Source organism: Balaenoptera ricei, chromosome 2 (genome assembly GCF_028023285.1).
Source record: "Balaenoptera ricei isolate mBalRic1 chromosome 2, mBalRic1.hap2, whole genome shotgun sequence".
In the NCBI taxonomy this organism is placed as follows: Eukaryota; Metazoa; Chordata; class Mammalia; order Artiodactyla; family Balaenopteridae; genus Balaenoptera; species Balaenoptera ricei.
This window is the reverse complement of record NC_082640.1, coordinates 18,931,887-18,959,835: the sequence shown is the minus strand read 5'-3', so window position 1 is coordinate 18,959,835 and position 27,949 is coordinate 18,931,887. Positions and strand designations below refer to the sequence as shown.

Below are 27,949 nucleotides of genomic sequence, written 5' to 3'. Positions count from 1 at the left end.
AACAGGATACCTAAGCCAAATTGGCATCTACACACCCTGCTTAATTAAGACTGTCCTTTTCTGAAAACTTAATCCTTTAGAGCAAAAGCTCAAGTTGGCCATCTGTGGGCATAATCTGGGCCATGGATGTAAGTTTTGTTTGACCCATTCATTTTCTTTCCTTTGTAAAAAATTTGAGCCAACAGATAATGATTTTTACATTTCAAACACATACCACAAAGAAAAAAAGAAGGTCTGTGTTTCCAGCTTCTCTTGAGAACTCAGATCACTGGCAACACCGGGCCCCACCACAGAGGTCACAACCGGCAGGACCTGAGACCCCAGCGTCCCCAAACGTCCAGTCCTCACCCTCTGCCTCACTTCGTACCCCTTCTTCCCCCACCGGCATGTGGCTCTGTAACCCTGCCTTAGAACAGTCTCCAAGGGCTACAGGCTTGTCAGTCCAGTATAAACAATTAGAATCCGATCACAGAAGAGTTCTTCCAATTAAAAAAAAAAAAAAAAAAAGATTCCACAGGGAAAGAATGGTTAAGCAAAACAAAAGAATAAAGTTAGAGGAGTGAAGAGAGAAGATCAAAAATAATGGAGGGACTTCCCTGGTGGCGCAGTGGTTAAGAGTCTGCCTGCCAGTGCAGGGGACACGGGTTCGCGCCCTGGTCCGGAAAGATCCCACAAGCCGCGGAGCAACTAAGCCCGTGCACCACAACTACTGAGCCTGCACTCTAGAGCCCACGAGCCACAACTACTGAGCCCGCGTGCCGCAACTACTGAAGCCTGCGCACCTAGAGCCCGTGCTCTGCAACAAGAGAAGCCACTGCAATGAGAAGCCCGCGCACTGCAACGAAGAGTAGCCCCTGCTCTCTGCAACTGGAGAAATGCCCACGCGCAGTAACCAAGACCTAACACAGCCAAAAATAAAATAAATAAATAAATAAATTTATTTTTTTTAAAAACGGGAAGTCGGAATGGTCTTCAAATCAGCTTCCAACATCAGAATGAAAACTATTTTGAGTTCCATTATTTCAGTAAATTTGCAAAGAAATCTAATCAACACCAATAAAACCAGATGGTATCTATCCTTAGTTTAATAGTTAACCCAGTCAAAGATAAGAGGAAAGAAAAAACAAGGACGGCCACATGTATCCTGGAGGCAACACCTGTCACAGAGACCCCTCGGCAGACCTCTGAGGTGAGGCCTCTTCCTACATCAGCCGATGGCCTGCTGCACTACAGCTGCTCACCTCCCGCTGGGGGCTTGAGGAAAGCAACACATGAATCGCAAACGCTATTTTAATTATCTGGTCCTTCTTCTGTAACAAGTATTAAAGTTATATATAGTGGTTTCACAGCTGAAGGCATTAATGGATTTTGATGGAAGGAGAAAGAGGAAACACTTAATTTTTCAAACTTGCTTCCATTTGTACTAGATAAAGTTAGGCCAGAAATTTCTGGTAAAAATGAGTCTTTGTGAGGAGCCTGGCCAGAACGCTCGCTCATGTCCCGGGTGGTTTCTTCCTGCATGGGTGACAGGCCAGCTATCATTTCTACCCATTCAGTGATACAGAGCAAGTCAGGAAGAGTTCAGAGGAGTCTTCAAGCTCTGGGCTTGACGTGATGTCACAGATGAGGCGAGTGAGGCCAAGAGAGCTAAGTGTCGAGCGGGATGATAACAGAACGTGGGTTGGAAACTGTGGTCTCCAGTGGCAAGTCCAGAGTTTCCCCACCATCCCTGTTAGGCCAGACCTTGCTCAGATCCCCAGTGCCCCAAAAGGACTGGAGCCTGAAACAGGAGGGAGGTAGAGGCTGATGCGGAGGGAAATCCAGAAGCCCCTAGAGCTGGCTTCCAAGTTCTCCCTGGAATTTAAGTTTTAGGATCTAGATCCTGGATGAGATAACCAGGAAGTTTCCACAAAGAGAAAAATCAAGGACTTGTTTCTGGACACAGGGCAATGCAATGTTGCTGAGGGAAACAGATCATCAGTTAAATTTTATGTGAAAGCACGTCCAAATGTTTACACTTGTTAGGGGGCAACATCTCATGAGCTGCCAGGACATTACTTAAAAAAGGATTTAACAGCAAGTTGGTGTGCATTTTCTCCAATCCTAAGCAGATTCATATTCCATAACTGTGGCGTGCACAGTAAACCCTACGCCCAGGTGCAAGCCAACAGGCCAAGTTCCCAAGTTTGTGCAGGCCAGGCCTGAAGGGACAGAGTGCTCAGGGCGCCCCTGCTGTGAAGGAGGGCCCGCCACAGAGGCCGGATTACCTAGCCTGACTTAGATATGCAAGATGGCACCAAACAAAGGTACAAGGAACTGCCAGGCATTTCCTAAGACAGGGAGCGGCCCCAGACCTTGAAGAGAAATACAGAAAGTTATTCACAGTGTACGCTTTGGCAAGGGAACTCCAACTTTGGGGGGAACAAAAATGGGAAAAGGCAGCCTTCTCACAAGCCAAGCAAAATAAACCTGCTGTGAAACTCAAACTTACACTCTGAAGTCATGACAAACCGCTACTTTAGCCATGAAGAAATAATTCCCCACAGTGCAGAGTCAGGGATCGGGCACAACAAACTAAACTGGAGCACATTCTGAGGAAGGCGGTGCTCCCCGTTGGCTCAGGGATGCTTCTGAATTGCAAGAATTAAAAAGAAGAGGAGGGCTTCCCTGGTGGCGCAGTGGTTGAGAATCTGCCTGCCAATGCAGGGGACACGGGTTCGCGCCCTGGTCTGGGAAGATCCCACATGCCGCGGAGCAACTAGGCCCGTGAGCCACAACTACTGAGCCTGCGCGTCTGGAGCCCGTGCTCCGCAACAAGAGAGGCCGCGACAGTGAGAGGCCCGCGCACCGCGATGAAGAGTGGCCCCCACTCGCCACAACTAGAGAAAGCCCTCGCACAGAAACGAAGACCCAACACAGCCAAAAATAAATATAAAATAAATAAATAAATTTATAAAAAAAGGAAGAAATTCACAGGCTTAAAATTAGAGATTATGGTTGAAATAAACCCCCCTGCTAAAGAATGCCAAGCACTCTGCTACAGTCGGTTCTGACAGTATAGTATCTATTTTGAAGTCACCACCATGTCAAGTACTCCTCCGCTCCCCAAGCTCCTCCTGGAGACTCCCAGGGCCCCAGCTCTCCCCCAGACGGGCCTTCCCAGAGCACACACAGCTCCCACCTGCCCCCATCGAGCTCCTGAAGTACCTGAGTGCTAACACGCCCAGAAGAGGAATAACTTATAAAATCCAAATATTTACTTGGCTGGGACTTCCCTGGTGGCGCAGTGGTTGGGAATCCACCTGCCAGTGCAGGGGACGTGTGTTCGAGCCCTGGTCCAGGAAGATCCCACATGCCGCGGAGCAACTAAGCCCGTGCGCCACAACTTCTGAGACTGTGCTCTAGAGCCTGCGAGCCACAACTACTGAAGCCCGCGCGCCTAGAGCCCGTGCTCTGCAACAAGAGAAGCCCCCGCTCTCCGCAACGAAGACCCAACGTAGCCAAAAACAAACAAATAAATAAATATTTAATTGGCTGGGTGCCATTTCGGTGTCGTGTGAGCAGAGGTCACTGCCCTTACTGAAGAGTGAATCCCCATCCCCGAGAAAGACCCCGAGATGAGCTGGGTGGTGACACACATAGGGGCCAACAGCCCTGTAGGAAGGTCAGTGCAGCCTACAGGATGACTTACAATTTAGTCACCACTAGTGCACAGGACCAGCTAGTGAACAATGAGGAAAGAAGATTCTGACCAAATCCTGCGAGAAAGAGAGTAGCGTGCTTAAAACAAAAGCGCTCAAACAAAGCAATGGACTCTTAAGAGTCAAAAATTTTACACTGCTTTTTTTTCCCCCTGGCAAGGCTATACAACTGAATTTGGTTAAACTGAACTCTATGCCAGGTATTGTGTTCAGTCCTGCTGAAACCAAAAGACTACTTTGGGGGTGGCAGCCATGTCTGTGTCTTCACCTTTCCGGTTCTCCACACAAACTATCTCATGGTCATAAGAATGCATTCTTCATTTTCAAAGGGCTATAGTCAATTAATGGTGAGACAAAACATGTATTTAGATGCCTTCATAATGCATCACATGTTATTTCTGTCACAGAGATGCCTTCATAATTAAACTGTGGAGGGGTAAATGAGCATTCTATTAGATACCACGAGTATCACCACTGGTCAAGGCCAGTCCAACCTGCCACACTTTTCACTCATTCAACAAACCATCACTGAGCATCTTCTGGGTACCAGGTACTGCTGAGTTCCACATCCTGAAGATACAGAATTGAACAAAACAGATCAAGTCCCTGATCTACTAGAGTATCCTTCTAAGCTGAAGGTGAGAAGTACCAGTAAAGAAAACAACAAGGATGGAAGACCATCAAGAATACTCTATAAATTCTAAAACCCACATCTGGAAAGCTGAAAGCTGAAAGCTGACAATCCTGGAGTTCTAGGAATCATTCATTCCCCAAAGAGAAGCTCAAATGGTGGAGTAAAAGTAACACATTTTATAATATGGAAGATCTAGATGTGAATTCATCTCTGCTAGCTCTATGGCCTCAGGCAAACTGCCATCCTATTCCAGGTTTCATTCCCTCAGCTATAAAGCAGGCGAGTAACACCTTACCTGGAGGAGTGCTGTGAAAATAGCAGCTATGCAACAAAAAGCAATAAGGAGGACTCGCGCCACAAAATAGGAGCCCCATAAACAATGCTATTAAAATTTTAGGGTACTGAAAAACAGTGTGCTCCAGCATCTGGCTCAGTGCTGAAGACACACGTCAAACCTGGAGACATTTAAGATGTGTTAAACCTCCGTCATCCAATCTCTGCTCCCTAAGGAGTCCTGACGTTCACAACTTCGGCATTCCCTGCTGGTGACAGAGGTCCTCCTACCTCTTACAATGACAAGATGATCCATCATGACAAGATAAACCAGCCTCTGAGGCGGGGGTACTGAAGCGAGAAAAGGCAGTTTTAGGAAATGTGACAGATTTCCTAGGGTTGACTTCAACCTAATGCTTAGGAAGCAGTTTGGAACCACTACTTCTTTATGCTGATGATACTTACTAAGACACATGTCAAATTAAAATACTAACAGAACATTCTAAGAGTCTACTGCCAGACTATCAGGTGATAACAGAAATACTCAGTCACACTGCTTTCAGTCCACGTTTCAGCTAAGTAAAAGGCATGATAGGATTCCTTTATTCGAAACTGAAAATAAATCGAACAGCTGGGAACCTAGTGCAATCGAGCAATGCAGTCAGCCCTGCATGCCTGCGGGGTCTGCACCCATGGGTTCAACCAACCTTCGGTCAAAATATTTGGAAAAAAAAAATCCAGAAAGTTCCAAAGAGCAAAACTTGAATTTGCCACACATAGGCAACTTCTTGTATAACATTTATATTGCATATTTACAATTATTTATATAAAATTTAACATAGTATTAGGTATTATAAGTAATCTAGAGATGACAAAGTATACAGGAGGATGTGGTAGGTTATATGCAAATACTATGCCATTTTATATAAGGGACTTGAGCATCCATGGATTTTGGAACCGATTCCCAGTGAATACCAAGGGATGACTATATTCTCCCATGCCACATAATGTAGTTTTTTCTGTCCTTTCCACAGATGTCACACCATTGTTCATCTCAGCTTCTAAAACAGCACCAATGCTATAAAAGATCCGTGTGATAAAATAATGCCTAAGATAAGTGGGAGTCATAAACCATCACTGTCACTGATGGTTTGGAAATTTAGAAAAAGGAAAACAGAACAGTGCAGCAAGGCCTAAACTGTGCTGGGTCTAATTTGGATAGAAGAGGAAACATAAAAGACAACCTGTGGCTTCCCTGGTGGCACAGTGGTTAAGAATCCGTCTGCCAATGCAGGGGACACGGGTTCGAGCCCTGGTCCGGGAAGATCCCACATGCCGCGGAGCAACTAAACCCGTGCGCCACAACTACTGAGCCCACGTGCCTAGAGCCTGCGCTCTGCAACAAGAGAGGCCACCGCAATGAGAAGCCCGCGCACCTCAACGAAGAGTAGCCCCTGCTCACCTCAACTAGAGAAAGCCCGTGCGCAGCAATGAAGACCCAACGCAGCCAAAAATAAAATAAATAAAATAAATAAATTTATTAAAAAAAAAAAAAAAAACAAAGACAACCTGCAAAATCAGAGACTTCCTACCTCCTACCTCCTTTCTCCGCATTGCCAGCCCCAGGTTGATCACTGTTCCAACAAATCATCCAAAAGATGGGCTGTTCACTTCAGCCTCAACAATATCAGTGAGTAGAGCCCAAAGGATTCAAGGATCCTGTGATCCCTCGATAGTTTTGGGAACCCGGTGGTAGAAAGTCAACTTAGATTTGAAGGCCAACTGTGGTCAGCTAACAATCCCAAACTTAATCTTAAGATGATTCCATCAGGTCTGTTTCCTATCTGTAGACAAATATTTGACATGGTCATAATCTCAAACTTTTAATTTCAATTTTAGGTAGTCATATTGCTAAATGTGACTAGGGTCTGCAAAGCAATGATGAAAAATCAACAAACAAAGCCTGTTAATTTTAAATGAGATTGGTTTACTTTTATTTTTTAGTTACTATTGACCCACTGCCTGAAAATCAGTGATTATCTCCATTCGTTAGGGCCAATGAGACGAAAATACAGAGCTTGACCCCCTGGTTTGCTCCATGCAGTTGCCACCGGGCAAGCCCCAAACCCAGGAGCCCGCATCAGCATCCCTATTTAAAACTTCTGTAGCTGGTGCCGTGGCAGCAAACTGCTGTTACTGCAATTCCAGTTAATTCCAAAGCCATCTTTTGTACCGCCCCCCACCCGACTTCACGTTTATTCTTTACAATTATTCTAACACACTCAGGCTGGGTTATTTTCCATTCTCACTCTCCACGTTCATCCGTGAGTACATGTCCCGGGGTGCACCCCTCTGTGTGGTGGGCCTCCAGCCTGGGTCTGCGCCGGGACGTATGTGTCTCTGTGTGCACCTCTCTGTGAACACACATCTATCTGACTCCCATTCATGTGCTCTCTGTCTCTCCATCTCCCTCTTTCCAACCTGTCTCTCAGTCTCTCTTCTACTCACTCTTTTTCTCTCCCCATATGTTTCCTCTTTCCCTCCCTCACCCTCTCTCCAGTCTTTCCACTGTCTCTTTCAAATATTCTAGGTTAACATGAACCAAAGGAGAGAAAGATCCTAACGTTTATGACTAAAGACAGATTGTTCCACCAATACAGCAGACTAGATGACCTAAAAGCTCTCACACTACAAGCACTTAGAAATGTGAGCTAAAACATAAGACATCCATTTAAAAGCCTAGAGCGTGTAGCTAGGGAAATGGCCGGAGGCTCTAACCAAAAAGAGAACTGGAGTCTACCGGCAGAACAAGGGCTTCCCAGCTTTGTGAGCTGGGTCTTGGGCTTCAACCAAGGTGACCACACGTCTTGGTCCACACCTATTGCCCTGGTATAATTACTAATTCTATCCTCTTTACTTACAATGTCTTGATTTGGAAGTCACCTTGTTTTAATGTCCTGCAGGATAGGATATAAGCCAGTAGAGTGGATACAAGTTAGAAAAGATGCTTTTATATATGTCTGGAACCCTCGAAGAGCTACAATTACAACAAAAACTGAATTAGAAAAAAAAAGTTATCTATGAACCCAGATGAAAAAGGAGCTGGGCCTCAGTGGGGGAAATGTCTCCCAGCACCCCAGTAACTGGTAACCACAGGTCTGTCTGTATCTCTAACATGGTTCTGGAGTTCCCCTCTACTCTGCACGTGTAGTGCAGGGAACCCTGTGACAAGAAATTTACACCAAACTGGTCACATGCCAGTGAGATCCCTGGGTGCCCGGCAGAAGTAACTGCAAACCGCTCTGGAGAAGCCTGCGTCCCTGAACCCCGCCAGACGATGCCCTCTGAAGACAGGCTCACCATCCCAAACGGCAAGACACAGAGGAAACGATCCATCACAGGCAAGGGTCAAGAGACACAACCAATGGCAAGACTGGCCCTAGAGAACCTGCGGTAACAGAGCTGGCTAGAGACCATAAAATAAGCATACGGTGCAGTATTTAAAGTCCAGCAGAGAACAAGATAAAAAATGTACAGCTGAAAACTAGAAGACTGAATTCTGGTTTCTGCTTGGCCCCTTGAGCAAATAATGTTACTTCTCTGAGTCTCAATAAATAAGGATGATGGTAACAGTAACGCTGACAGGCCACTGGGTCCTGTGATGATCAGAGACAGTACAGGGTAAAAAGCCAGTGGGATTCGGGGGCCCCACCTAAAGGCTGAGTGGGGTCCTCATCCCCTCCAACCAGTGCCAACTGAGGACAGGAACCCTGTGTACAAAGTCCAAATGCTCAACAATAACTAACAAACGAGCTGAATAATGGAAATACATAAAAGAATGATCAAGTGAAGTAGCTCTTTTCAACTTTTTTAAAAAGGAAAGAAAAAGGAAAAGAAAAACTGGCAAGGACCAACCATTAACTCATATGTAGATTAATTCAAAAAGAATCTCCTAGCAACCACACCCTCCTGAGGCATGAATTAGCGCTATCACTGAAACAGGAAAACCACCACTTGGAACATTGATATTTTAGTATCAGGCAAATAACTAGGTCTACTATGGGCAACATTGATAAAATTGGCTATTGCAGACAACTAAAAAGTGTCCAAAATGACACCCTGAAAGCTCGTAGAGACATCTGAGTCCCCGTTATTGCTTTATTCAACAGCTGACAAATCTTTATATTGAGAATCAACTCGATGTGTGCAAGAAATACAATGCAAAAGCCCCCGCGGCCCCCAGTGTTTAGGTCTCGGGGTGGGGGAAGCGGACAGGCTGAGGCAGTGACAAGTGTCCTGCGAGGGGCAGTGCCACGGAGAGCCCAGGAGAGAGCTGAGGCTGCTGGGAAGCAAGTTCCATTGTGTGTAGAGTGAGGGGTGGGGGGAGAGGGGGGCGCTGGGGATAAAAACATACGCGCACCAAGAACATTCAGCCCACAAAAAAGGTTTACTTATGCATTTTCAAAGCAGGCGGGATCGAATAACATCAGGGACAAAGTTATTAATGTTGAGATTTCCCATTAACAAATCAGACATTATTTCCTCTTTCAAACACAAAACCACTGAAAGCCCATACTTGCCACAAAGAACACAGAACACAAGCAAGAGGGTGGCAAGAGATCCTCAGATCAAATTCTCACCAAGTAACCCCAAGTGTTCCCCCAAAGGCAGCCACCGCCAGACGTGTACATGAGGGTTACACCTGAAGCAGATGAAGAAAGTGCTAAAAACAGAAATCACAGCTATGTAAATCAGGAATTCTCTGAAAGCACTTAAAGAAACTAAATAAACCAAATAAAAAACTAAAACAAGGTTATAAAAGGGTATCACACCAAAGACAGGAAAGTAGAAGATACAATTCAGGAGACATACAGTGGAACCTACGTGTGAGAAAACCTGTTGGGTGGGTGACACCAGGATGTGGGCACCGGGGTGCAGCACCCCAGGACTGTCAGAGGGGAGAGGGACGACCTGGCTCCTACTTGAATCAGACAGCACGACAGAACGGGTGACAGAGGAAGAGCAACTCCACCTCTGCTACAGCCACTTTCATCCCGCAGAATCTGAAGACTGTTTTCTCGGTCCCAATGTGTCATCCTAGAGCACGTCTATGATTCCTGGCGGTCAAATTCATAGTCACGTCTGCAAGTGAGATCATCACCCATCGGTATTTTCCTCACTTTCAGACCTGATATACAGCTTATATTTTAGGAAGAAAAGGTTAAATCTAGAATTTACCTCCTACCTCAATCTATAACTACAACCTGCCTTCCGATTCTGGGGGAAATAGAAAGAAAGGGAATACTATGGCCTCTGAGGGTCACCTCAGACACAAGGAAATGGGATGCATAGCTAATGATAAAATCTGAGATGCAACTGCCAAGGCAGAGTCGTTCTGCATTTAATCAAGTCTGTCGAGCTTCAGAGGGATGGGTAACAGGCAGCCAGATGGACAAGATTTGCATTCAGAAAAGCCGCACCGGAAGATCCAAATGAATGTGCCTCAGAATCCTGCCATCAGATCTCCTGCCTGGTTTAATAAAACTTGAATTTAAACAATCACAAAACCAAAGAGGTTTAAACAATCCATTTTGTTTCTAAAGATGAATCAATACTAAGGCAATGAGCCCAGCATGAGAGAAGCTCGGTGCTAACTCTCTTCTGCTCCATTTGAGTGCTCAGCCCTGCTGCACATCTGGCTCCGGTCCAGGCTGCACAGAGACGCGGAGAGGCTGGGAACGCACAAGTCTTCCTTCCAGAACTATCTGGCGAATGGTGAATGCAACTTTACAACCCTGAGCACGTGTTGAGTGCAAGCATACACACGCCAGGGTACACGACGACACTTACTCCTCTGCAAAACATGAGACACCGAGCCAAGGGGGACATGCAGCCAAGGATCTAGTCTGCCATTAAAACGGTCATCACGACTGCAAAAGAGAAATGAGGCAGATGTACTCGGGTCCCCTGGCTTGTTAATCTAGTAAACAGTGTTCAATAAAATGGGACAAAGCCAGGGGCTCAGCACTAATCCTGGACCCTCTCCTCTCAAGACCTGGTGAGAGACCAGAGGGAGGGAGCCGGGCACTGCCGCTGAGCTCCAGGCTCCAGGGCCTGCCCAACGCCCCCAGGCCCGAGTGGAGGAGCAGAGGCAGCGGTGGGATGCTGGGCCTCCTCTCTGTGCTGGCAGCTCAGCGGCGACCCCATGGGGAGCACAGTGGGAGCAGGCCCTCTGGTAGGTTCCTTGTGATGGAGAAGAGGAGGGGAGAATGCCACATTTATTCCATTTTTTCCTACCACAATCTACCAGGTTTGGTGAAATTTCATTTTTAAAAAATTTTTATTTGGTTCGCCGGTCTTAGTCTTTAGTTGCGGCATGCAAACTCTTAGTTGTGGCATGTGGGATGTAGTTCCCTGACCGGGGACTGAACCCAGGCCCCCTGCATTGGGAACGCAGAGTCTTAGCCACTGGGCCACCATGGAAGTCCCGTGAAATTTGATTTTTAAGCCAATATTTTTCTCAGCATTCCAAGAAATCCATGATCAACAAATATATCCTTGCTTTCTATTTTTGAATTTCAGTCAGCCAATGTGACTATGTTGAAAATAGGAGATGTCACTTGTTTGCATGATTCAATGAACTGTCCTTTGAGAAGAGAAAAATACTACCAGGGATTAGCTTGGATTTCAGTGATGCCTTCACCTGGTAGGGGGAAGAGGTATTTTCTTCCATAATTAGAATGTCCAAGAGAGTTCACTGAAATGTCATCCTGCCACGGTTACTGTATCCAATGGAAGGGGAGAGTCTGCAGCTACATCAGGCCCTTTGAAACCCTTGGGTAAAAGAGTCACCAACATCGTCCTTCTGAGGAGTTAAGAGTGATGCAACGTTGTGTGTAAGTCACTGCCAGCCTCCTCCTCACAGCGCCCAGTGGCCCCCCTCTGATCCCAGCAGGCTCGGGGTGCACAGCACCCCTCCCTCCATCCGGCCAGCAGGCAAAAGGCAAGGTTGTGAGGGGCTGAGAGAGGCGGGCAGACTGGCATCTCCAGCCAACCCTCCCCCAGGCCGCCATGCAGATGTCCTGTGCAGATGTCCTTCAGTCTTGGGATTCGACCCTAGTGAGATGATCTCACCTGCAGACAAGGCTTTAAGCCCAAAGATGTTCATTACTGCATTATGTATAATAGGGAAAAGAAAACTGTAAATAACCTAAATGTTCAGTAATAAGGGACTGAAGAGCTAGGTGGCAAATTTACTCTAAGGAAAAATTTATAATAATTAAAATAATAATAAATAATTATTTATAAAAAGCTCACACATTTGTAATTGGGGAAATACTTCTATTTATCACGCTAAGTGAAAAGGAAGATACAAAATTTTATACACAGTTTCACCACAATTATATGCTATCCAGGTTTGGGTTTTATTGTTTTGGTGGTGGTGGTTTTATTTTAAATAAATCCAGCTTTTAAAAGTACTAGAAGAAACTACACAAAAATGTTCACAGTACTTCTTTTGTATAAGGCAAGCACAGGAGCTTCTTCTCTCTCTCTCTCTTTTTTTTTTAAACTCTTCTGTATGTTCCAGTTTTTCTCTGTGGGCATATTTATTTTGCACATTCAAAATGGAGAGAGTGTTAGAGCTTCCCTTTCTAAGTATACCAGTGCTACAGAGTTTTAAATCCTACCATTAAATTTCCAACCTCAAAACGTATGGACACCAAGGAGGGAAAGGGGGGAAAGAGGGGGTGGGGTGGGATGAATTGAGAAACTGGGACTGACACATATACACTAATATGTATAAAACAGATAACTAATGAGAACCTGCTGTATAGCACAGGGAACACTACTTCACTTGGCTGTACAGTAGAAACACAACTTTGTAAAACAACTATACCCCAATTAAAAAAAAAATTTCCAACCTCAAAGAACAAAGAAATTTACTCTAAAATGGTGGAAACTTCAGCAGTCACTTAGATGGAAAAGAGAGTTGATAGAACTTCATACCATGAAATGGGAAGACAAACATTAAAAATTAAACAAGTAAAGATTATATTTGTTTACTCCTGAATAGGAATATTGTTTCATTCCAGATAAGCAAGGTTATGCTTGGTTTAAGGAAGACCAATACTACTGCAGAGCTGATACAAACTATAGGGCTATTTTGGTATCTGAGAAGGAGGGGAAAAGTCTACATGTCATTTCTCATTTCAGCAGCATTTAACCTAAAGGTATATGCAGAGACAAACAGACTGTCTCAGTCATAGAACAAATTAATAATCACAGAAGTTGCTCTGATCACTCTGAGCCTCAAATGTGGACTGCAGTACAAACTGTTCTCGGAGGCCACTTCCAACATCACTGCCAACAGCTGCACCTTCAATATGCAAAATCATTATTTACCATCTTTTCTCTGACACTCAACAAGACAAGTTCTATCCTATTCTTTTACCTGTCCCCTATATAAATTAATTCTTGTAGGAACACAGAAATTATTAAACTAATGAATAAGACAAAGTATCAGTCTACTCTTGACATACATTACTATTCGAACTATTAAAGAATTAAAAAGGGAAGACAGTATCTTATTAAACACTGCACTGTAATACAGAGCTGAAATAAAACTATCAAAATGAGCGAAAGAGAGTGGCAGAGGGCACTGCACCCAAGTCGCCGTGGGACGGACACAGGTGTCCCAGAGGGCGATGCCTGCCTGCCGGGGGTGAGGGTGGGGAGGGGAAGGTGTGCACTGACTGCTCCCCTGCCCAGGCCATCCTCGCGTGAGTCAGTAGCGACCCAGGCCTGTGCTTGGGGAGTGCATGGCCCTGGGTAACAGGTCCAGCCCTGGGCTGACCCAAGACCTGTGAGGGACAGGCCTCAGGAAGCCCCTGGGTGTGCCCGTGTCTGCTCTCAACTCACACCATAAAATGTCATTTCTCAAACCTAACCACCTCCACAGAGTGCCCTTTCAGAAGGGACCCTACGAGGGGGCCAACAAAAGTGGAAGCCAATCAAACACAACCTGCCAGACAAGTACTCTTCCATTTGTTCAGCACAGCCTTATTACCCTGGCTGCACTCTGATATCAAAAATATCTTAGATTAATCTGATTTTCTAGTTAGTTTAAGAAGAAATGGAGGGCTTCCCTGGTGGCGCAGTGGTTAAGAATCCACCTGCCAATGCAGGGGACACGGGTTGGAGCCCTGGTCCAGGAAGATCCCACATGCCGCGGAGCAACTAAGCCCGTGCGCCACAACTGCTGAGCCTGTGCTCTAGAGCCCGCACACTGCAACTACTGAGCCCACATGCCGCAACTACCGAAGCCCGCGCACCTAGAGCCCATGCTCCGCAACAAGAGAAGCCACCGCAGTGAGAAGCCCGCGCACCACAACGAAGAGTAGCCCCTGCTCGCTGCAACTAGAGAAAGCCCGCACACAGCAACAAAGACCCAACACAGCCAAAAATAAATAAATAAAATAAAATAAATAAATTTATAATAAAAAAAACACAAGAAATGGAAAATTACCAACTCATTCTGAATCTAAGGCTCTTGGTAACAGTTACAATTTCCCAAGCACACACGCAAAAAGCTGAGAATACAGCCAGCTCTGAGCCTACCAAGCAAAACCACTACACCCGGGCAGCTAAGCCACCTGTGAAGCAGCAAATCACTCTTCTTTCCTTCTCTCAAATTCATTCTTGTTTACAGCAGGAGAAGTAGGGGGAGAAGATTACTTCACAATTTATATAAACACACAAGCTAATTCTGGGTCTTCTTTAAGCCTTTATCAGTAGTACCTCTACATATTACACTCTTTTAAAAAATACTAATTAGCAGGAAGTATAAAATGTTATTTCACATAAATATACAGTAAATAGGTAAATTTTTTAAAAACAAAGAACTTGGAGATCATAATTACCAGAATCGTCTTAAATAAATAAATGGAATGGGGTTAATTTTAAAACCAAAGGATTTTATAGCTGAGACGCCCCGCCCCCACCGCCGCCACCACCATCTTTTTAAACAAAGGAGAAGAGGCCCGGAGGAAGTCTCTCTCCAAGGTCACAGCAAGTGGGGACTAGCGTGCAGACCCCAAGCCCGACGCTCTCTCATACTAGGCTTCCTTCAGCAGCAGAATCTGCTTTAGACAAGAAATTCGACCCCGTGCATTTAATAGTGCCATTCTCCAAAGCAGAGGACAGAGAAAAAAGGAAGAAAATTAAGGAGGAAGAACTTCCACTATATTTAAAATAGACATCTCTTACTAAGAAATACCGATTTATAAAATGCAAAAAACAAACAAGAAATCTCCCAGTAATACCTCCTGGCGGCTCCATCTCTAGTATGCGGGATTTAAAGAGGCAGCTCTGAAACCCCGGACCCCTGACAAGATACCCTCCCCAAGACCCCGCAGCCCCAGCGCCACCATCTTCCACAGAATAATCCCTCCACTCTTGGTTTGCTTGCCTCAGTCAACTTAGGAAGCCTGCAGCTCCCAGGCCGCCCTTACTGTCCCCTCTCAGCCCCAGAAGGCCCCACACAACCACCACTGTCTGGCAGCTCCCAACTCCCAAACACACATCCTTCCTCAGCAAAATGCCCTGTGCTCCCACACCTCCCCGCTCTGAGCACCACGTCCCTACACTGTTGGGGGTTTTCTCTGGAGCCTGGCTGCCCACTTCAAAACCAATTCCTTCTCCCCTCTGGCCCGGCCCAGCACCCCCAGCTGCCCTCTCTCCCCGGCTACTTCACCATAATATCGAGGGATTTCGACATCTAGCTAAGCGATCCTTCTACTCCCTTGACCTCCTGTCCTCTGGGACCTTGTCCTCACCTGACCCTGGGCTCCAGTCCCCACGGTTACCCACCCCAGACCTGTGGTCACTAGTAACAACACTCCTGGATCTCAAGGCCAAGCAGCCGCCTCCACCCATCGCCTCCCACCTTCCCAGCTCACTCCCTCTGCCACCCCACCCCTTCACCTCTCAACCCAACAAGACCATATGCACTATCTTGAGAAAGAAAAATGGAGCTGGAGGAATCAGGCTCCCTGACTTCAGACTATACTACAAAGCTACAGTAATCAAGACAGTATGGTACTGGCACAAAAACAGAAATATAGATCAATGGAACAGGATAGAAAGCCCAGAGATAAACCCACGCACATATGGTCACCTTATCTTTGACAAAGGAGGCAAGACTATACAGTGGAGAAAAGACAGCCTCTTCAATAAGTGGTGCTGGGAAAACTGGACAGGTACATGTAAAAGTATGAAATTAGAACACTCCCTAACACCATACACAAAAATAAACTCCAAATGGATTAAAGACCTAAATGTAAGGCCAGACACTATCAAACTCTTAGAGGAAAACATAGGCAGAACACTCTATGACATAAATCACAGCAAGATCCTTTTTGACCCACCTCCTAGAGAAATGGAAATAAAAACAAAAATAAACAAATGGGACCTAATGAAACTTCAAAGCTTTTGCACAGCAAAGGAAACCATAAACAAGACCAAAAGACAACCCTCAGAATGGGAGAAAATATTTGCAAATGAAGCAACTGACAAAGGATTAATCTCCAAAATTTACAAGCAGCTCATGCAGCTCAATATCAAAAAAACAAACAACCCAATCCAAAAATGGGCAGAAGACCTAAACAGACATTTCTTCAAAGAAGATATACAGATTGCCAACAGACACATGAAAGAATGCTCAACATCATTAATCATTAGAGAAATGCAAATCAAAACTACAATGAGGTATCATCTCACACCAGTCAGAATGGCCATCATCAAAAAATCTAGAAACAATAAATGCTGGAGAGGGTGTGGAGAAAAGGGAACCCTCTTGCACTGTTGGTGGGAATGTAAACTGATACAGCTATTATGGAGAACAGTATGGAGGTTCCTTAAAAAACTAAAAATAGAACTACCATACGACCCAGCAATCCCACTACTGGGCATATACCCTGAGAAAACCATAATTCAAAAAGAGTCATGTACCACAATGTTCACTGCAGCTCTATTTACAATAGCCAGGACATGGAAGCAACCTAAGTGGCCATCGACAGGTGAATGGATAAAGAAGATGTGGCACATATATACAATGGAATATTACTCAGCCATAAAAAGAAACGAAATTGAGTTATTTGTAGTGAGGTGGATGGACCTAGAGTCTGTCTTACAGAGTGAAGTAAGTCAGAAAGAGAAAAACAAATACCGTATGCCAACACATATATATGGAATCTAAGAAAGAAAAAAAAAAAGGTCATGAAGAACCTAGGGGCAAGATGGGAATAAAGACACAGACCTACTAGAGAATGGACTTGAGGATATGGGGAGGGGGAAGGGTAAGCTGGGACAAAGTGCGAGAGTGGCATGGACATATATACACTACCAAATGTAAAATAGATAGCTAGTGGGAAGCAGCCGCACAGCACAGGGAGATCGGCTTGGTGCTTTGTGACCACCTAGAGGGGTGGGATAGGGAGGGAGGGTGGGAGGGAGGGAGACGCAAGAGGGAAGAGATATGGGAACATATGTATATGTAAAATTGATTCACTTTGTTATAAAGCAGAAACAAACACACCATTGTAAAGCAATTATACTCCAATAAAGATGTTAAAAAAAATTTTTTTAAATAAAAAAAATAGAAGACCATATGCACTGATTCTACTCCCTTTCTGCTGTCCTCACCCCTTCCCTGTCCTCCCTTCTTTTTTCTTTTTAAATAAATAAATTGATTGACTGATTGATTGACTGATTGCTGCGTTGGGTCTTCATTGCTGCACGCGGGCTTTCTCTAGTTGCGGCGAGCGGGCGCTCCTCTTCGTGGCGGTGCGCGGGCTTCTCACTGCGGTGGCTTCTCCTGTTGCCGAGCACGGGCTCTACGCACGCGGGCTTCAGTAGTTGTGACACGCAGGGTCAGCAGTTGTGGCTCGTGGGCTCTAGAGCGCAGGCTCAGTAGTTGTGGCGCACGGGCTTAGTTGCTCTGCGGGCATGTGGGATCTTCCCGGACCAGGGATTGAACCCGTGTCCCCTGCACTGGCGGGCGGATTCTTAACCACTGCGCCACCAGGAAAGTCCCTCTCCCTTCCTTCTTTATCCAGCTCGGGGTGGACGACTCATGGTCATCACGGCTCCCTGGTACACTTCCTTGCCACCGTGCCTTTCCACCCTCTGAAGAACTCTCTGGTAAACCCCAGAGCGGGTTAAATCCAGCTCTTCACCTCCTCCACCTCCGCCCCAGCAGCTGTTCCCAGCTCCAGGTGCAGGAAAATGCAGAGTCCAGTGGCTGGTCTCACTTTAAATTATTATTATTATTTTTTTATAAATTTATTTATTTTTATTTCTTTATTTTTGGCTGTGTTGGGTCTTCGTTTCTGTGCAAGGGCTTTCTCTAGTTGCGGCAAGCGGGAGCCACTCTTCATCGCGGTGTGTGGGCCTCTCACTATCGTAGCCTCTCTTGCTGCGGAGCACAGGCTCCAGACGCGCAGGCTCAGTAGTTGTGGCTCACGGGCCCAGTTGCCCCGGGGCATGTGGGATCTTCCCAGACCAGGGCTCGAACCCGTGTCCCCTGCATTGACAGGCAGATTCTCAACCAGTGCGCCACCAGAGAAGCCCTCACTTTAAATTCTTGATGGCCCCTTGGGTGGGCCTGGGCACCGCCCACAGCTCTTCCTCTCTCTCCCCTCCTCCCTCTCCTGCTCCCACTCTGGCAGCCCCCTCATTCTCCCTCGCTCTTCCTCCCAGGACTCCCCAGCTTAGAAAGCTCAGCCACACACAACCTAAATGCCCTCTGGATGCAACAGCTCCCACCCCACTGTCGGTGGGGGGCACTGGCCTCTCCCCTGAACGACCCCGCTGCCCATCCTCCTACCCCGAACCATCTAACACGTTAAGTCAAATCCAGGTGGGCCAACCTGCTCCTCCCCGGCTTTCTCCGCTCACCAAGCACCAAGGGGCAGCTCCAGCACACCAGCAGATCCTGCCAGCTCTCCCCAGGCTCGAACCTCCGCCGTCACGCCCACTGCCACCAGCAGGCTGGAGCCCCATCGCCGCTCCCTGGGGCTGGGGTACCCCAGAGGAAGTCCTCACGATGGCCACAGGTGGGCCACGCTCTGCCCCCCACTGCCTCTCCCACCTCACCTCCCAGGGTCTCTGTCGCCCCCTCTGCTCCCACTCCACTGGCCGCCCTGCTGCTCCTCAAACACACCAGGCACACACCCACTCCGCCTGAAAGGTTCTTCCCCAGGTATCCACACGGCCTGCTCCCTCATCCTTCAGGTCTGCTCAGATGTTACCTTACATAAAATAACTAATCAGGTCACATTATAAGCATTATCACGACACTAAGGCATAGTGGCTGTGAGTCAGGCACTGCTCTAAGAACTTTATGCATATTAACTTATTTAGGACAACTTACTCAACCCTGTTATCCTGACTCTACCAACGAGGAAATAGACGTGGATAAGTCGGAGCCCAAAGGCACTCAGCCAGTGAGGATGCTACATCCACACACACCCCTACACACCCCACTCGTAATTTCTTGCGTCTCCTGCTGTGTTTTTAGCGGTACTGCGTCTGCTCGCTCCCCTGTGGTCATGGGAGCTCTATAAAGGCAGGGGTCTGCCTGCTTTGCTCCCAGATACCCCTGAGCCTGAGGATGTTTAACACGGAGCAGGTACTTGGCACTGACCTGCTGAAGGAAGAAAGGAATCACAGAACCACTGAGCCACCTGCTGCCCCTCCAAAGCCTGCATCACACCAGCTTCTGTCTCTGAGCAGCCACATGACAATGAAAATGAGGCTCACGGCTCCCCGCTGGCGCCAAGGGCCATCCTTCACTGGCTGGAGGCACGTGGACAGAGGAGCGCAGGCCGGGACAACACCCCTGGGGAGTGGAGCAGCGCACGCGCGCTCTTCCCCAAGGAAACCCAGGGAGAAATTTACACGTTTTGGCTAAAGGCGTATCAATTGTTTCCTGCCTGTTATTTCCTTATCAAACTATCTGTGGTTCCAACCGCATTTCCCAAAATTACAGACCCAGCACAAATAGCCAACCTTGGCTAAACAGACTGAGCAAACCAGTGAAAGGAAATCACATGAAGCCTGCAAACTCGCCAAAGTGTCAGACACGCTAACTATTTCTGGCATTTCGTGGCACAAACACTACACTTGGGTTATTATTTATAAATCTTTCAAGCTACTGAAACAACACTGCTACTAAATAATCCTTAAAATCTTAGAAATTAAAATTTTACATTATTTCCAGTCTTGTCATATTTTTATTTTCTTTCTTTAGGATTCAGATTTTTTGTTGTTGTTTTTTTTTTTTTGGCCATACTGTGCAGCTTGTGGGATCTTAGTTCCCCAACCAGGGACTGAACCCGGGCCACGACAATGAAAGTGCCAAGTCCTAACCATTAGACCACCAGGGAACTCATCATATTTTCTTAAGAAACGGGAATTCGTAGTGTTAGAAATAACTGGTGATCAATCATCGTCATCACCATCTCAGGACCAAAGCGATGGCTCCTATCCTCTGCTTTTAAATGTAAATGAAAACCGCCCCACTTTTCCCCTCTAACCAGCAGAGCCGGGAACTATGAAGAGCTCTGGGGTAGTATCCAGGGGGGCCACCAGCCTCGGACCCCACAAGGGGGAAGGCAGGGGCAGAAGAACCAGCTGGCACTGTCAGTCTGTCTCTACTTGCCACCAACAAAGACCCTGGCAAGAGGGAAAGCCGCTCACTAAAGACAATTTGAGACAGTTTTATAATTCCTGTTCGTGAGTTTTGTGTTCCAAATATACACTATACATGGCAAATATGCACCACCACGCTTTTACTAAAAGCAGGGAAAGGACAAGGGAACGACTTCTTGCACACAAATGTGCTCTGGGGGGCAGCGAATTTAGGACAATTAAGTACTATTTAAATGAACTAAAATGTTCTGTATTTAGGGGGAAAAAACCCTCACATTTTCCACTGGGCATATTTGTTCCGTGCCTAAATAAGGACAACATTTTAGGGATTTATTTCACGTGTAAGTATTTTGAAGGGAAGACTTCTGAACCTCACTGATCTAGCTCACTTGTCAGACAATTAATAAATAACACAGTGTTATACTGTGGAATCAAACATTTACTATTATTTGAAAAAGGTCTAAATAGCCATCATTTCCCTCTACCTTTTCTGTTGATCAAGCTACCAATCAACACAGACCAATATCTAAAAAAATATTTTGTATTTCAGAAGTTTATAGTATAAACCAAGTCCCAAATTGTCTGTGTTTAAGCCTCTCAGTAGGCAAATAACCACAAAATATATTAGGAGGTGGACGGGGTGTCCTGGTTATTTTTCAATAGAGCTTCTCAAAAGCCTTTTCTTATGAGAGTAAAGGGTACTAAATAGATTATATATAACATAAATATAAGTAACAGGTTCATAAAACATGAAATACTTAGAAGTAAAAGTATCTACTGTCTGCAACTTATTCTCAAATGGTTCAGGAAAAAAAAATTTATGTAAGAAAGAAAAAATCATAAAGCAATTGTGGCAAAATGTTAACTACAGGTAAAGTTAGTTCTATTCCAACTTTTCTGTAAGTCTGAAACTGTTTACAAAAAAAACACTAAGGAACATGTATCAGCAGGTTTACTACACAAAAGAAAAGTTATCTAGGTTGTGAACTCTTTCCTGCACACTCTCTACCTTTTCTCACCTCTGATTCCCATCCCACGAAGCTCCTTTCCTAGTCGGACTTCTAGGAAAGCAGACTCTCTCCTCCTACTCCCTGCTGCAAGCCGCCTCCAAACATGGCCTCTGTCGCCTCTCACCAAAGTCATCAACGACCCTCATCCCCAAATCCACCAACACACTTGCTCTAACCACACTGCAGCTTTTCTGGTAGAGATGTGGCTCCAACTACTGCTTCTGTGCTCAGTCTCTCCATGCACTTTTCTTCCTCTAACCCGTGTACTTCCCTTGTATTTCATACACCATGGACATTTTGCCCCATCTCCCGTCAATTCCCAGTGCCCTGCCTTGCGAAGGATGCTGAGGCTCCCCAGGCTCAGTGGGAGGCAGTGATGCTGGACGTCGGCCCTGGGTGGAGGGTGGGGAGGAGCGGAGCACGCCTCCGGGAACCTGACGTCCCTCCCGCCTCCACCTGGACTCTGACCTCCTGCTCCACAGGCTCTCTTTAGGGAAGCTCACCTCCTCCTACAATTTCAGCTACTTAGTTCCAATACCTGCCAAATGTTCTCTTTAAGGCACGCTTCTCCACTGACTTCCAGACCTATGCTGCAAACCACTCAGGGGCAGTTCCACTTACTGCTCCATGGGCATGACCTCATCCACCACCAAAACACACTCTTTTCTCCATAACCCCAAACTGAGTTAAATGGCACTGCTGGCTTTGTTGTCCAAGCACAAGTTCTAAAAACTTCCCTGATCTCTACTGTTCCCTTACCTCTCACACATCCAAATCTACATAGTCAATTATCCTGTTTGTCTAGTCAATTATCCTGTTTGTCTTTAGAAGCACCTTTCTCATTTCCATCACTACGTCCACCACACTAATTTAAGTCCTCATCATCTGCCACCTGGATACTGCAATACCCTCCCAACATATCTCTGTACCTCTAGCCTCCTCCATCCCCAAGTCTCCACACTGCTTTACTAGGACTATCCTTGAAAAATACAAATCTAACTTAATTTGTAAAAAAAAAATTTTTTTAACATCTTTATTGGAGTATAATTGCTTTACATTGTTGTGTTAGTTGCTGCTGTATAACAAAGTGAACCAGCTATACATATACATATAACAAAAATATATTAAATGACGGGGAAAATAACACAAGCCCAGATCATGACCCCATCCCACAGGTCTCTAGTAGTTTCTCACCGTCCGTCATCACCAGGCTGGCATCCCTCACTTTGGCCCCTCCCAACTTCACTGCTCATACCTTAGTTCCAAACATGACAATATCTTCTGTTCCCCCAAACATCAACTTGTTTCACACCCTTGTACTTTGAGTGGCTTTTCCTTGGCTGAAGAGTCCTTGTCCTTCAGGCAAACTCCTATTTACAGCCTTTTAAAACTATGTTCAAATGTCAAGTCCTGCAGGCAGACCTTCCTAACTCCCACCAAAGCTCCTCCTATCCAGGCAATTTCTATGTGTCTCCGGTCACACTATTTCACCATGTTTTAATTATAAAGCCATCTCTCTCCCCACATTATGAACCTGATCATAACTGATGACTAATCAACTGTGAATTAATTTTATGTCCCTTTAACAACTCACATTGCTTCTGCTTCCAAGTTCTAAGCTTAACATTTAAGGCTACCTACCATGCATTCCTTATTTATTCTACTACCTATGTATCTGTATCTTCCATTCCCACAAACTGATGTACTCTCCAAGAACCACCCCCAGGTGGTCAGCAAACGTTCTCCATCAAGATCTAGATAGTAAATATTTTAGGCTTCATGAGCCACACGATCTTCATAGCAACTACTCACCTCGACATCACAGAGCAAAGGCAGCCAAAGACAAGATGTAAAGGACAGGTATGGCTTTGTTCCAATAAGATTTTATTTATAAAACAGGCATCCAGCAGCACAGTTGGCCCTGCTCTAGACTGATTTTCGCCTCAGGTTTGTCCACACTTCTCCTCTGGCCTGGAAAGCCTGCCTGAGGTCTATTCTGTGTCCACCCTCTGACCTCAGAGACCTTACACGGTGCTCCTTCCTCTACGTTTCCTCAGCACTTGACCGAAACTGCTCATCTGACGTTTAGCCTCTGCCATCCAGAATTCTTAATTCTCTCTGAACACAAGAGCCACTTCACCAGCTTACCAATGTAAACCCTCACAGGGCAACAGGCCCTGACTTCAAGTTTGCAAACGTTCAACCCCAGCACATGACCCTACACACCAGGGGCGATACCGATGCTGCTGGTCAGGTAACCGGTCATTAGCGCTGGTCGTGGAGGTTAGCTGACCTTTCCAGCCCATGGGTTATGCCTGGGCACACTTTCATATTGCTTTATTCAGATTTTTAAACTGTTATTTTAAAACCTACTTTCTTTATAATTGTTTCACTGTTTAAAAACTTTTCTATCTAAAACTATAAATGGAAACTTTCCCTTTCATATATTCTCTTATAAGGTTGGGTATTCTCAGTATCTTAAACCCTAAAGCCAAGTTTGTTTTCCAGAGAAACACATTTTCTTTCTCTTTAATTTTACAGTGAGTCATTAACCGAAATTAACTTTATATAAAAGGCATCTACACTTTAAAATGAGAGACGACAGGACTTCCCTGGTGGTGGAGTGGTTAAGAATCCTCCTACCAATGCAGGGGACATGGGTTCGAGCCCTGGTCCAGGAAGATCCCACATGCCGTGGAGCAACTCAGCCCATGCGCCACAACTACTGAGCCCACGTGCCACAACTACTGAAGCCTGCGCGCCTAGAGCCCGTGCTCCGCAAGAAGAGAAGCCACCGCAATGAGAAGCCCGCGCACCGCAACAAAGAGTAGCCCCCTCTTGCCTCAACTAGAGAAAGCCCGCGCACAGCAACGAAGACCCAACGCAGCCATACATACATACATACATACATAAATTTTAAAAAATAGAATGAGATACGACAGATAAACTCCTATCAAGTTTCTGCTAATAAGTTTCTGCTTTTTCCATTTAAAAGCTTAATTTTTAAGCTAAAGTCATATTCATACAGCACTAAAATAAGGAAAACAAGAAGCATACACAATGCAGATACACAGGAAAAGAAGCTCTGTGTAACTACCTAAGGCCACAAACACATAACATCTGGGAAAGCTCTTACTCATCCTGTCACTGTCCCTTCCAAAGTGAAAGTCATTTCAAAAAAGACTGTTTCTGCTTCTCTGCTAACAATAGTCTAAAAGCCAACTTGTTCCTGAGTCACAATGGCTCCATTCTGCAACACGGTGGAACAGGCTGTGTTCAGAAGGAAGAGGCCCGACACCTGTCAGTGCTGCAGAACCCCCACACCCCACACCACGACATTCCCTACAGGAGCGGCCAGGAGCACAAAGCCCATGTTTCAAAGCATGTGATTTTATGGAAAAGTGCTTTTTCTCAGACTATTTTATAATTGTAGCACTTGGAAATCAGAATTAACTTCCTATATTAAATTTCTACTGCTAGATTTTATGTCCCTTTAGTATAAGAACTTTTATGAAATTTTACATTTCAAGCAATTTTAGTCAGTCAAATTTTAACACAGCCTTTTCTTTCATTAAAAAAAGGGGGGGATGTAAACAAGGACCACTTAATTTTAAATATTACCGTATTTTTATTCTTCTAAAAAAGGGGGGGATTTCCCTTCTCATCTTAAACATTTATCATCTTCCATTTTCTATTACAGGCCTATTACAGGCCTAGTCTCAAGTAAATAATCTAATGCATGTTATTCATTTCATTCTGGCTCCTTAAGAGACTCTGTATTTCCAGCAAATGGGACCTTGACAGGGAGGTGCTGCTAACAATATAGCATGAACTCTGGATTAGCAACCACAATACTCTCAGCTGAAGAAAAAGCATACCATTCTTCAACGCCTCAAGCCCACAGCTATACAACAGAAATAAGAGCACCCATCCTTAAACAACTTCACAGAAACACAAACGAAAATCAGGTAAAAAGAGATGTCTTGACATAGCGATGCTACATGAAAATCCAGACGTTTCAGCTGAACTAATTTATAAGTTAGATGATCTCTCCAGCAGCATGATTAAAAGTGTTATTAACTAGCAAACACCTGTTGTGTAATGTTGATCGGAAGTACAGCTGACTAGGGACTGGGCCCCGGCGTGCCCAACTATGTGTCCCTTCGACTTTGGAACCTGCTTCCGGCTCCATCATTTCTGCTGCTTAGCATCTCTGTTTCCAAGAGCTGGACATCCTTTTTTTTGAGGTCTTTTTTTTTTTTTCTTCCCACAGGTGACTGCCTGGAGGAGATGTTCCAAAGTTCAAATGTTCAAAAACTGGATGTCAGGAACAGAGGTCTAGAACACTGGCATAAGCTCCACTCAGAAACCTCAAAGCTTATTGTAGGAGAGTTGGGAGAGAAACATCGTACGAGGCATGGGAAGGAAGGGTCTGGAGCAGGGGTGGCCTGCTCGTGTACATCTTGTCTGCGGCTGTTTCTGCTAAGCAGTTAAGACACAGACCACGTGGCCCTTTCCAGAAAATGTCTGCTGACCCCTGTCTAGAGCTAAGGAAAAAGGCCAAATCTGGAAGTACATGTTTGGGAATCGTCTGGATAAGGGCATGCAGATGTCATTCCCCAGGAAAACAAGAATGTCTAAGGTCAACTGATTGTTAAGCAAGGTGTAGGAAAAAGGAAGCTTCTGGACCAGTCCCACGCCTGTCCTTACTCCCAACCCCCCGACAGCACACTTCTGCAGCCACTCTCTGCTAAGTAAAAAGTATACACGTTAGTTCTCATAAACAAGTGGTAAGAAACACCACAAAAAACAAAGAATAATTATGTTTAGCTTTTTGTTTCTTTAAAAAATAAAAAAGGCAATATTATTCCATCCTTTTATCCATATAAGTAATATAGGGATATATCATTTAATCAAGTCTCTTACCCTTCAATGTTAATTATCTCAAAAAAAATGTCACTAATAAGTGTTTGAAAGGCATTTATATAACCCAAATACCTGCTTTAACAAAATGCATGCACTCTGCTGACACGAAAGCCTGCTTCATCCCCACCCCCCACCATCCTCCCCTCCTCTGCCCACCACTGTACCACTAGAGACAGGGAGTCAGTTAAGCTGGTTGTGTACGGTACAAGTGAACAAAGTCCCAATGTACCTAGTTATAGCAATCCTATAAAGGTAGGTCTTTTGATCCCCATTTTACCAATGGAAATGTGGAGGCCGAGAGAGACCTAAACAACTGGCCCAATGTCTCAAAGCTAGAAACTGGCAGACCCAATACCCAAACCTAGTTCACCTGACCCCATAATTTATAAACCATTTTAATCTCCTACAGATGTAAATCATATGTGAACTCAGCATACTGGAGAAGCATAAAGCTACTTCCTCACAGAGCTGCCTCTAGAGTGCAGTGAATAAGGACAATTGCCCGAGATTCTTTCTCTCTGTAGCCTAAGAAAATCCCAGACCCAGGAAACGCAGTCATAGTCAGGAGAGGAGCTGGCAATTCCTCGGTACATCTGACCAGTCCCTAAATCTACTACCTCAAAGGCCAGGCAAACGGTGCTTCATTCAAGCTCCTGGTGCCATGCTGCTCTGTGGTCAATTACATTCCCCTCCAGGACAGCCACGTGTTCATCTAAACAGTTAACTTATCATTATTTTGATTGAAGACAGGAGAGACGGTCTGGATGTGCCCCAAGCGCTCTCTTCTCCACGGTTCCCTGTAGTTCACGAAACCACCACGCAGCTGCTCAAACCAGAACACAGTTCCTTGCCTCATGCGTCCAACACGTGCTGCCAATGTTACTAGCTCAGTCCTACCGTCATCACCTCTCACCTGCACAACTCACCCCCACACCTCCACTCTAGATTGTTCTAATCTACTCTCCAACTCTGACAAGTGTTCCTCCCGCCTTCCCTCCCTTCTTAAACACCCTCCCTGGCTTCTCACAGCTCTTAGTGTAAACACCGAGAGGACTGCCACATCCTATCTGCCCGGCTTCTTCTGGCCCTGCCCGCCCCTCCGGGCTCACCCTCCGTCACCCTCCCTCCCTCTCTCGTTTGTGCCACATGGGCTTCCTGTAGCTCCTGGACGGCAGGCAGCAGTCCACATGCTTTCCCCTCCACTCAAAAGGCCCCGTACCACCACTGGTGCCCACCCATCCCTCAGATCTCAGCTCAGCCGTCATGTCTGCAGTAAAATACACCCTGGGCCCAGGCCGAGCCGGTTCTCTGTTGCAGGCTCTCCCGAACGCCCCCGGCACTCATCACAGGGCTCTGAGCTAACACCCACAACGCCTCCCGACTATAAACAACACGGCAGCAGTGACAGCATCTGTTTTTGTTCACCATTTTAACCCAAAGCTTGGCATATAGTAAGTACGTCATAAATAGCTATTAGATGAATAAAAGAATAACATATAATCAGAATGTGCTGACTCATGTACAGAAAGAGTGAGCCAATTTATGTTCCCACAGACTGTGAAAGTGACTTTCCCCACCTTCGCCACCAGGTACCAGGGAAGTTTCGACGTCCTGGTTAAGTGGCTGCTGCCAGGCTCAGGAGGGGCTGCGGTCCAGGACACAGCGTGTGATGCCAGGTTCCCTCACAGCTGGCC

General features: G+C 45.7%; 1 protein-coding gene across 1 annotated transcript in view; it reads right to left on the bottom strand.

Moving 5' to 3' along the window:
• CCNY (cyclin Y) overlaps positions 1-27,949 on the bottom strand; it is a 122,526-nt gene that overhangs the window by 32,718 nt on the left and 61,859 nt on the right. The window lies entirely within an intron of this gene.